This window comes from Hyla sarda, chromosome 1 (genome assembly GCF_029499605.1).
Source record: "Hyla sarda isolate aHylSar1 chromosome 1, aHylSar1.hap1, whole genome shotgun sequence".
NCBI lineage: Eukaryota > Metazoa > Chordata > Amphibia > Anura > Hylidae > Hyla > Hyla sarda.
This window is the reverse complement of record NC_079189.1, coordinates 141,239,819-141,250,372: the sequence shown is the minus strand read 5'-3', so window position 1 is coordinate 141,250,372 and position 10,554 is coordinate 141,239,819. Positions and strand designations below refer to the sequence as shown.

Genomic DNA, 10,554 nt, shown 5'->3' with positions numbered 1-10,554 from the left:
AAAGAACAGAGAAAAAAAAAAGCCCTGACGCGTTGTCCACATCCTAATCCTAACATGGCTGACGCTGTGGACCACAGTAAGAGATCCAACACAGAGCTACATAACTTCCTGGCACTCAAACAGGTAAGAAAAAAAAGACACATGCTACACAAACATATAATACATGTCAATTGCAAAAAACATAAACATTAAAAGAAGATGAAATATAGCCAAAAATCTTAACCACCGGAGTACCCCTTTAAGGCTAGATGTTGATGAAGAATGTGGCTGGATACTGCCTTAATCAGGCAATCTTTCAAGTAAGTGATTAAGAAGACGTCTTGGGTTCTGAGATGGGCTGCCAAGGTTACCAGAACTTTTGTAAAAACATGAGGTGCAGAGGATAGTCCGAACAGCAGACCGTCGAACTGGAAGTGTTGTTGTTTCATTTCTGATCGGTTGGCTAGAAACCTGAAATGGGATAGCAGAACCGTAACATGAAGGTGAAGGTAAGCATCCTTCAAATTAACTGATGCCATCTAACCCCTTTACTGTAAAATAGTGATGACGGACCTGATTGTTTCCATCTTGAATGTCTTCTTTAACATGTACTGGTTCATGAGTGTGAGGTCGATAACCGTCCGTCAGTGATTGTCTTTTGTGGACACTTCAAAGATAAGTGAATACACTCCTCTACCTCTCTGATGATGAGGGACCAATTCTAGTGCCCCAGTCGCCACAAATTCTTTAATCAGCTCTATTAAGTAAAGCTTGCCTATGTTGAGATAGAAGTTGCTCGGAGGAATCTATGTCAGCTCCAGTGCAAAGCCTTTCTGATTTATCGACCGCACCCAAAAGTCTCATGTAGTTTTTAGCCAAGCTGACAAGAAGCGGCCCACTCTTTTGCCTACTAGGGACGCACTTTTGGCATCATTGGTTAGTATCTTTGGGCAACTTGAAGGGCTTCTTCATAAAGGACTAGGATGTAGCTCTATCTTTATTTCTTGATCTTTGTTGCTGTGCTCTACCTGTTTCCCAAACAGTCTTACCGTAGTCGATCTTCTTAAAGGGATGAAACCCGGGCTTTTTCTGAACATCCGGAAAACCTATTCTCTTTTTCACATTTAAAGATTCCATTATGGGACCCAGCTGAGAGCCTGTCTGGCTGAATAGGCTGATAAAATAATTTTTATAAGGAATGTCACCACCGCATTCCTTAATCCTTTGGGCCCTCCTGGCAGTGGTATTTAATGCCACACTCTTAGAATTAAGTCTAAGGATGTCCAATGGGAAATCTGAAAGAAATTCTGCTGCCAATTTTATTTCCTGAGGGGCCTTTAGTATTTCTTCCCTTGAGACACCCTTCTGCAGGTCATGCATTTGGCGATTAAAGGGGTGCTCCGGTGGAAATGTCTGGAACTGTCCAGAGCAGGAGAGGTTTGCTATGGGGATTTGCTCCAACTCTGGACAGTTCCTGACATGTACAGAGGTGTCAGCAGAGAGCACTGTGGTCAGACTGAAAAGAACAACTCAAATTCCTGTGGAGCATAAAATAGCTGATAAGTACTTGAAGAATTAAGATTATTATATAGAAGTCATTTACAAATCTGTTTAACTTTCTGGAACCAGTTCATTTGAAAAAAATAGATTTTCACTGGAGTACCTCTTTAACCTGTTGGGGACGGAGGACCTACTTAAGTACCTGGTACTTAAGGACGGAGGGCGTACCTGTACGCATGTGGGAATTCCGGTCCACGCCCAGCGGGGACCGGACCGGGATGTCTGCTGATATCTATCAGCAGGTATCCCGTGGCAATGCCTAGGGGGGTCCCCCCCCCCCCATGTCGGTGATCGCTGCAAATCGCCAGTCAATTCAGACCGGCGATTTGCAGCGATTCCAGGCTAATCGGGTCACTGGTGACCCGATCGCCCGGAATATAACAGTGAAAGTGCGGCGGAGGAGGCTGCAGTGAAGATCGCCGGTAAGTGATCTTCACTGTGGCCTTCTAAAAGTTGGCTGTCTGGGCATGCTAGGAGTTGTAGTTTTGAAACATCTGAAGTTGCATAGTTTGGAGACCACTATACAGTGGTCTCCAAACTGTAGCCCTCCAGATGTTGCAAAACTACCCCTCCCAGCATGCTCAGATAGTCAGGGATGCTGGGCGCTGTAGTTCTGCAATATCTGGCCATTCAGATGTTGCAGAACTACAACTCCCAGCCTGCCTGGAAAGTCTGGGCATGCTTGGAGTTGTAGTTTTGCAACATCTGGAGGGCAACAGTTTGGGGACCACTACTAAGTGGTCTCAAAACTGTTCTTCTCCAGTTTAAGCATAACTACAACTCCTAGCATGCCTTTCGGCTGTTAATGCATGCTGGAAGTTGTAGTTTTGCAACAGCTGTAGGCACACTGGTTGGGAAACACTGAGCTAGAGTCTCTATCCTAACTCAGTGATTCCAATCTGTGTGCCTCCAGCTGTTGCAAAACTACAACTCCCAGAATGCACAGTCTGTCAGTACATTCTGGGAGTTGTAAATTTTGCAACAGCTGAAGGTTTTGGGCACCCCCCCATGTGATTGTATATGTATACAAAATAAAAAGTAAAACACTGCATATACATATACCCCTACACAGTTACCCCCCCCCCCCAATAAAAATGAAAAATGTCCCATACGGCAGTGTTTCTAAAAACGGAGCCTTCAGCTGTTGCAAAACAACAACTCCCAGTATTGCTGGCAGCCATTGACTGTCCTGGCAGGCTGGGAGTTCTGCAACAGCTGGAGGCACCCTGTTTGGGAAACACTGCCGTAGGGTTTTGGTGGAGACCAGCCCCATCCTTGTATCCGGGTCCGCCCCTATTACAAAGTCCTAATTTAGTCCTCAAATGCAACAGTTTAGGGCCACATATGGGGTATTTCGGGAGAAATTGTGTTACAAATTTTGGGGGAATTTTTCTCCTTTTACCCCTTATGAAAAGGAAAAGTATGGGGCTACACCAGCATGTTAGTGTAAAAAATAAAAAAAAATTACACTAACATGCTGGTGTTGCCCCATACTTTTCATTTTCACAAGAGGTAAAAGGAGGAAAAGACCCCCAAAATCTGAAATGCAATTTCTCCTTAGTACGAAAATACCCCATATGTGGACGTAAAATGCTCTGCGGACGCACAAGGCTCAGGAGTGAGAGCGCACTATGTACATTTGACACCTAAATTGGTGATTTGCACGGGGGTAGTTGATAGTTACAGCATTTCTGAGATGAATGCAAAAAAAAAAACACCCATGTGTGACCCCATTTTGGAAACTACACCCCTCAAGGAATGTAACAAGGGATATAGTGAGCCTTAACACCCCACAGGTCTTTGACGAACTTTCGTTAAATTTGGACGTGAAAAGAAAAAAGAAAAAAAATTCCCTTGAAATGCTGGTTTTACCCAAAATTTTTCATTTTCACAAGGGGTAATAGGAAAAAAACTACCAAAATTTGTAACCCCATTTCTTCTGAGTATGGAAATACCCCATATGTGGAGGTAAAGTGCTCTGCTGGTGAACTACACGGTTCAGAAGAGAAGGAGCGCCATTGGGCTTTTGGAGAGAGAATTAGGCTGGAATTGAAGGCCCCCATGCTGCCAGAACAGTGGAACCCCCCCCCCATATGTGACCCCATTCTGGAAACTACACCCCTCACAGAATGTAATAAGGGGTACAGTGAGCATTTATACCCCACAGATGTCTAACAGATTTTTGGAACAGTGGTCCATGGAAATGAAAAATGTTATTTTTCATTTGCACAGCCCACTGTTCCAAAGATCTGTAGATCATGGAGATTTAGATTTTTTCCTCTATTTTGCTGCTATTCCTGTGAAACACCTAAAGGGTTAACAAACTTTCTGAATGTCATTTTGAATACTGTGAGGGGTGCAGTTTTCTTAATGGGGTCCATCATAGGGGATTTCCAACATAAAGAATTAAAAAAAATTCTGACTTTTTAATTTTCGTGAAAAATTTGAAAATTGCTGCTGAACTTTGAAGCCCTCTGATGTCTTCAAAAAGTAAAAACATGTCAACTTTATGGTGCAAACATAAAGTTAACTAATTAATTAACTGTAATTATTTTGTATGAAAACCCCATATAAATACATTTTTCACATCCTGGCAGCTCAGTCTGCCGGGCTGACTTCTGCCCTTCCTCCTCAATGCTGTGATCCCTCTGGGGAGCGTATAGAGCCTGTGAACACAGCACGGCCAGCAGCTCTGAGTCTCCTCCTCTCTGTTTACTACAGCACATGTCATACAGAGAGGAGGAAGATCGGGGTACAGAGCTGCCGTGCCACTGCTGGACATAAAGACAATGGTGGGATCATAAATATAACTATAGTTTTATATATATATATATATATATATATATATATATATATGTATGGATGTTACGAGCACAGTGCTCGCTCCCGCCTGTTTTAGGGGTACAGTGAGCATTTACACACCACAGGTGTCTGACAGATTTTTGGAACAGTGGTCCATGAAAATGAAAAATTTTATTTAATCATTTAACCCCTTCCCTAATAAAAGTCTGAATCACCCCCCTTTTCCATTAAAAAAAAAAAAAAAACTGTGTAAATAAAAATAAACATATGTGGTATCTCCGCATGCGGAAATGTCCATATTATAAAAAATATATCGTTAACCCCTTAAGGACTCAGGGTTTTTCCGTTTTTGCACTTTCGTTTTTTCCTCCTTACATTTTAAAAATCATAACCCTTTCAATTTTCCACCTAAAAATCCATATTATGGCTTATTTTTTGCGTCGCCAATTCTACTTTGCAGTGACATTAGTCATTTTACCCAAAAATGCACGGTGAAACGGAAAAAAAATCATTGTGCGACAAAATCGAAGAAACAACGCCATTTTGTAACTTTTGGGGGCTTCCGTTTCTACGCAGTGCATATTTCGGTAAAAATTACACCTTATCATTATTCTGTAGGTCCATACAGTTAAAATGATACCCTACTTATATAGGTTTGATTTTGTCGCACTTCTGGAAAAAATCATAACTACATGCAGGAAAATTTATACGTTTAAAAATGTCATCTTCTGACCCCTATAACTTTTTAATTTTTCCACGTACAGGGCATTATGAGGACTCATTTTTTGCGCCGTGATCTGAAGTTTTTATCGGTATGATTTTTGTTTTGACCGGACTTTTTGATCACTTTTTATTCATTTTTTAATGGTATAAAAAGTGACCAAAAATGCGCTTTTTTGACTTTGGATTTTTTTTGCGCATACGCCATTGACCGTGCGGTTTAATTAATGATATATTTTTACGCATGCGGTGATACCACATATGTTTATTTTAATTTTTTTTTACACTGATTTATTTTTTTTTATGGGAAAAGGGGGGTGATTCAAACTTTTATTAGGGAATGGGTTAATTGACCTTTATTAACCCTTTTTTTAAACTTTTTTTTGCAGTGTTCTAGGTCCCATAGGGACCTATAACACTGCACACACTGATCTTTTACACAGATCACAGGCGTGTATTAACACGCCTGTGATCAGTGTTATCGGCGCTTGACTGCTCCTTCCTGGATCTCAGGCACGTAGCAGTCATTCGCCGATCGAACACCGAGGAGGCAGGTAAGGGCCCTCCCGGTGTCCTGTAAGCTGTTCGGGATGCCGCGATTTCACCGTGGCGGTCCCGAACAGCCCGACAGAGCCGGGTCACTTTCACTTTCACTTTAGAAGCGGGCTCAGCTTTGACCGCCGCTTCTAAAGGGTTAATACCGCACATCGCCGCGATCGGCGATGTGTGGTATTAACCCCGGGTCCCGGCCGTTGATGAGCGCCGGGACCAACGCGATATGATGCGGAATCGCGGCGCAAAATATATGTCCTACGTCGTTAAGGGGTTAATTAAACCGCACGGTCAATGGTGCATGCAAAAAAAAAATTCCAATGTCCAAAATAGCGTATTTTTGGTCACTTTTAATATCATGAAAAAATTAATAAAAAGCGATCAAAAAGTCCAATCAATACAAAAATTTTACCGCTAAAAACTTCAGATCACGGATACAAAAATGTTACTGCTAAAAATTTCAGATCACGGCGCAAAAACTGAGCCCTCATACTGCCACCTACATGGAAAAATAAAAAAGTTATAGGAGTCAGAATATGACAGTTTTAAACATATAAATTTTCCTGCATGTAGTTATGATTTTTTCCAGAAGTACGACAAAATCAAACCTAAATAATTAGGGTATCATTTTCATTGTATGGACCTACAGAATAAATATAAGGTGTCATTTTTACCGAAAAATTTACTGCATAGAAACGGAAGCCTCCAAAATTACAAAATGGTATTTTTTCTTCAATTTTGTCACACAATGATTTTTTTTTTCCATTTCGTCGTAGATTTTTGGGTAAAATGACTGATGTCATTACAAGGTAGAATTGGTGTGCAAAAAATAAGTAATCATATGGATTTTTAGGTGCAAAATTGAAAGAGTTATGATTTTTTAAAGGTAAGGAGGAAAAAACGAAAGTGCAAAAATGGAAAAACCCCGGGTCGTGAAGGGGTTAAGTGTCTAATTATACTGATTAGCTAATCAGGCATTGGATGATGATCCTTTCGTGTTCTGCTATAGGGACAACATGGAAAGTTGGCTTTTTACAGTGGTTTAACTGTGACTATTTTAACCCCTTAACGGCGCAGGACGTAAATGTACGTCCTGGTGACGTGGTACTTAGCGCACCAAGACGTACATTTACGTCCTGAGCATAACCGCGGGCATCAGAGCGATGCCGGCATCATGCGCGGAAGGTCCCAGCTGTGGATCGCAGCCAGGGACCCGCCGGTAATGGCGGACACCCGCGATCCCGCAGATGTCCGCCATTAACCCCTCAGATGCCGTGATCAATACCGATCACGGCATCTGCAGCATCGCGGTCACTTAACAGGATGATCGGATCGCCCTCAGCGCTGCCGCGGCGATCCGATCATCCTGCACGGCAGACGGAGGTCCCCTCACCTACCTCCGCTGTCTTTCGGGAGTCTTCTGCTCTGATCTGCCTTCCCACAGACCAGAGCAGAAGATCACCAATAACCCTGAACAGTGCGATGTCCTATACATAGCACTGAACAGGATTAGCAATCGAGTGATTGCTTTAAATAAAATTTTAATAAAATAAAAATAAAAGTAAAAATAAAAAAAACCCTGGTATCGCTGCGTGCGTAAATATCCGAACTATTAAAATAAAATGTAAATGATCCCGTACGGTGAACGGCGTGAACGTAAAAAAAAAAAAGTCCAAAATAGCTGCTTTTTTTATAACATTTTATTCCAAAAAAAATTTATAAAAAATGTAATAAAAGTTTTGTATAAGCAAATATGGTATTAATAAAAATTAAAGATCACGGAGCAAAAAATGAGCCCTCATACCACCACTTATACGGAAAAATGAAAAAGTTATAGGTCTTCAAAATAGGGGGTTTTTAAACGTACTAATTTGGTTTAAAAGTTTGCAATTTTTTTTAAGCGCAACAGTAATAGAAAAGTGTATAATCATGGGTATCATTTTAATCGTATTGGCCCAGAGAATAAAAAACACATGTCATTTGTACCATAAATTGTACGGCGTGAAAACAAAACCTTGCAAAATTTGCAAAATTGCGGTTTTCTTTTTAATTTCCCCACACAAATAGTATTTTTTTTGGTTACGCCATACATTTTATGATAAAGTGAGTGATGGCATTATAACAGACAACTGGTGGTGCAAAAAACAAGCCCTAATACTAGTCTGTGGATGAAAATATAAAAGAGTTATGATTTTTTGAAGGGGAGGAGGCAAAAAACGAAAACGTAAAAATAAAATTGTCTGAGTCCTTAAGGGGTTAAGTCTTTGAAAAAATTTTGGGCAATCTCATGTTAGCCTGTACAACATGTACACAATTGTCTATATCTAAGCTATTTTGCTATTTTTGAGTAGAGATGCTGTATGAATTACTGCTCACACACAATTACTACTGGTCCAGTCAATCTGAGTGGTGAGAGTCCTCTTTTCCTTGCTCCTGTACACACTTTTTATGGCATGCTGGGCCAATAGCTCAGCAGGCCACAGAAATAGTGTTGATGTGGGGGGCGTGGCCGGAATGGAGAGCTTCTGTGCTCCCGCTAGCCCAGCTCCAAACATCCTGTAACCCTTACCCTGTTTGGGACCCGACTCACCTGGAGGCCTGTGGGGAGTTGCTGTGACCCTGCTGAATCCTCCGATGCTGCTCTCGGGCGCCGGAGGTGAAGGTGAGCAGAGTGAAGTACGGAGGGGTGCCAACGCTGTGGGAGTTAAGGCGGTCGTCGGGAACTGCGGGACGGGAAGCTTTGAGGAGCTGCGAGACCCTGTAAGTGAGAGCGGAGACGGGCGGAGGGCTGCAGCCGAGGTGGCCATCGGGTCTCATGTAAGGGAAGATCAGCAGGAGCAGCCGCCATTGTAGAGACGTTCGTGGGCTGGGCTTCTGGTTGCCCCCCTTCCTCCGGCTCTCCTGGAACTGCTGCTGCTGCACTGTGACTGGGGTGAAATTTGAAATTGTGTTACCCTTGCTCTTAGGGATATTCCTTATCCCCACCCCCCTCCCCTGACCCCCTTCACATTGCTATCCTGCTATAACATTGCTATCCTGATATCCTGCTGGTGCTTACAGCATTGCTAAATATGGGGAGTCCGAAGGGATGCAACAAGAAATCTATACCTGCGGCTGAGGCTGCGAGACAATATACAGAGGATGAGGCCAGTTGGTGCTCAAGCTAGACGTGACTCCTGTGCACCTAACCCGCTGGCCTCTAAATTCTCAGCGCAGGCCGCTAAGGCTCTCAGCCGATTTGCTAGGCCTGTGGAAGCTATGGATGGATCATCTCCGGTTCCTTCCCCTCCAATGTTCTCTGGATCTCCGGGTTCTGAGGGATGTGGCTCTCTTCATTCCTCCTGTCCAACGGACTCGGTGGATCAGAAGTTTACTCAGCTGCTGGCGGCGTTCACCTCTTGCCAAACCCTGCTGGTTTCCAAAGTTGATGAACTCAGACAAGACTTTGTTATACTTCGCCATGAGACTCAAAAACTCAAAAAAAGTGAATGCACTGGAGAGGTGGAACACCAGGTCTCTACTATTGAGGATACTCTACAACCTATTCCTGCACAGTTGTCCTCTATGCAACAGCAAATTAAGACGGTGCTGGATAGAATTGATGATCTTGAAAATTCTTTTCTTTTTGAAACACAGAACTGTCTGCTGACATCACGAGCACAGTGCTCTCTGATGACATCTCTGCCCATTTTATGAACTGTCCAAAACAGCATATGTTTGCTATGGGGATTTCCTTTTACCCTGGACAGTTCCTAAAAATGCACATATTACTCGGCAGTACATAAGTTGTTCTCCAGGATAGATTTGGCTTTTGCCTCTTCTGATCTTCCACTAATGGTAAGCAACACTAGTGATGAGCGGCATTGCCCATATTCGAATTCGCGATATTTCACGAATACCGTATTTATCGGGGTATACCACGCACCGGCCTATAACACGCACCCTCATTTTACCAAGCATATTTGGGTAAAAAAAAGTTTTTTACCCAAATATCCATGGTAAAATGAGGGTGCGTGTGTGCGCGTGTATACCCCGATACACCCCCAGGAAAGGCAGGGGGAGAGAGGCCGTCGCTGCCCGCTTCTCTCCCCCTGCCTTTCCTGGGGTCTAGAGCGCTGCTGTCGGCCCTTCTCACCCCCTGGCTATCGGCGCCGCTGCCCATTCTGTCCCCCTGACTATCGGTGCCGGCGCCGATAGCCAGGGGGAGAGAAGCGGCGCCGACAGCCAGGGGGAGAGAAGGGGCAGCGGCACCCATTGCCGGCGCCGCTGCCCCGTTGCCTCCCCCCATCCCCGGTGGCATAACTACCTGAGTCGGGTCCGCGCTGCTGCAGGCCTCCGGCGTGCATCCCCTGACGTCATGCGCCGCGCCGTTCAGCGCATAGCAACGACGCCGGGGACGCACGCCGGAGGCCTGCAGCAGCGCGGACCCGACTCAGGTAATTATGCCACCGGGGATGGGGGGAGGCAACGGGGCAGCGGCACCGATAGTCAGGGGGACAGAACGGGCAGCGGCGCCGATAGCCAGGGGGTGAGAAGGGCCGACAGCAGCGCTCTAGACCCCAGGAAAGGCAGGGGGAGAGAAGCGGGCAGCGACGGCCTCTCTCCCCCTACCTTTCCTGGGGGTGTATTGGCGTATTTGTCCTATATTTTCGTGAATTTCGCGTATTTGTTATATTCGCATGTTCGAGGAAGAAAACAGTGAGGGGATGGGCAACTTCACTATTGGTTGCTAGGGATCTTGTTGATAATCTCTGACAAGTGTATTTGCATCATTCTAATTGGCCCACAAGTGAAAAGAAGGAATATGCGAATATTCACATATGCAAATATTCGCATATGCGCATATGTGGAAAAAGTTAATATTCGTAATTTCGAATATATAGCTAAATTTGCGATAAAAATTCTAAATGCGAATATTCGCGCCCAACAATATACACCACT

General features: G+C 43.9%; 1 protein-coding gene across 1 annotated transcript in view; it reads left to right on the top strand.

Moving 5' to 3' along the window:
• Positions 1-238: 238 nt before the first annotated feature.
• Positions 239-10,554, top strand: part of TLR2 (toll like receptor 2) — a 30,528-nt gene continuing 20,212 nt past the window's right edge. Inside the window, exon 1 of the mRNA XM_056562474.1 lies at positions 239-488. The gene's annotated coding sequence lies outside the window, so the exon portion shown is untranslated. The remainder of the gene's footprint in view (positions 489-10,554) is intronic.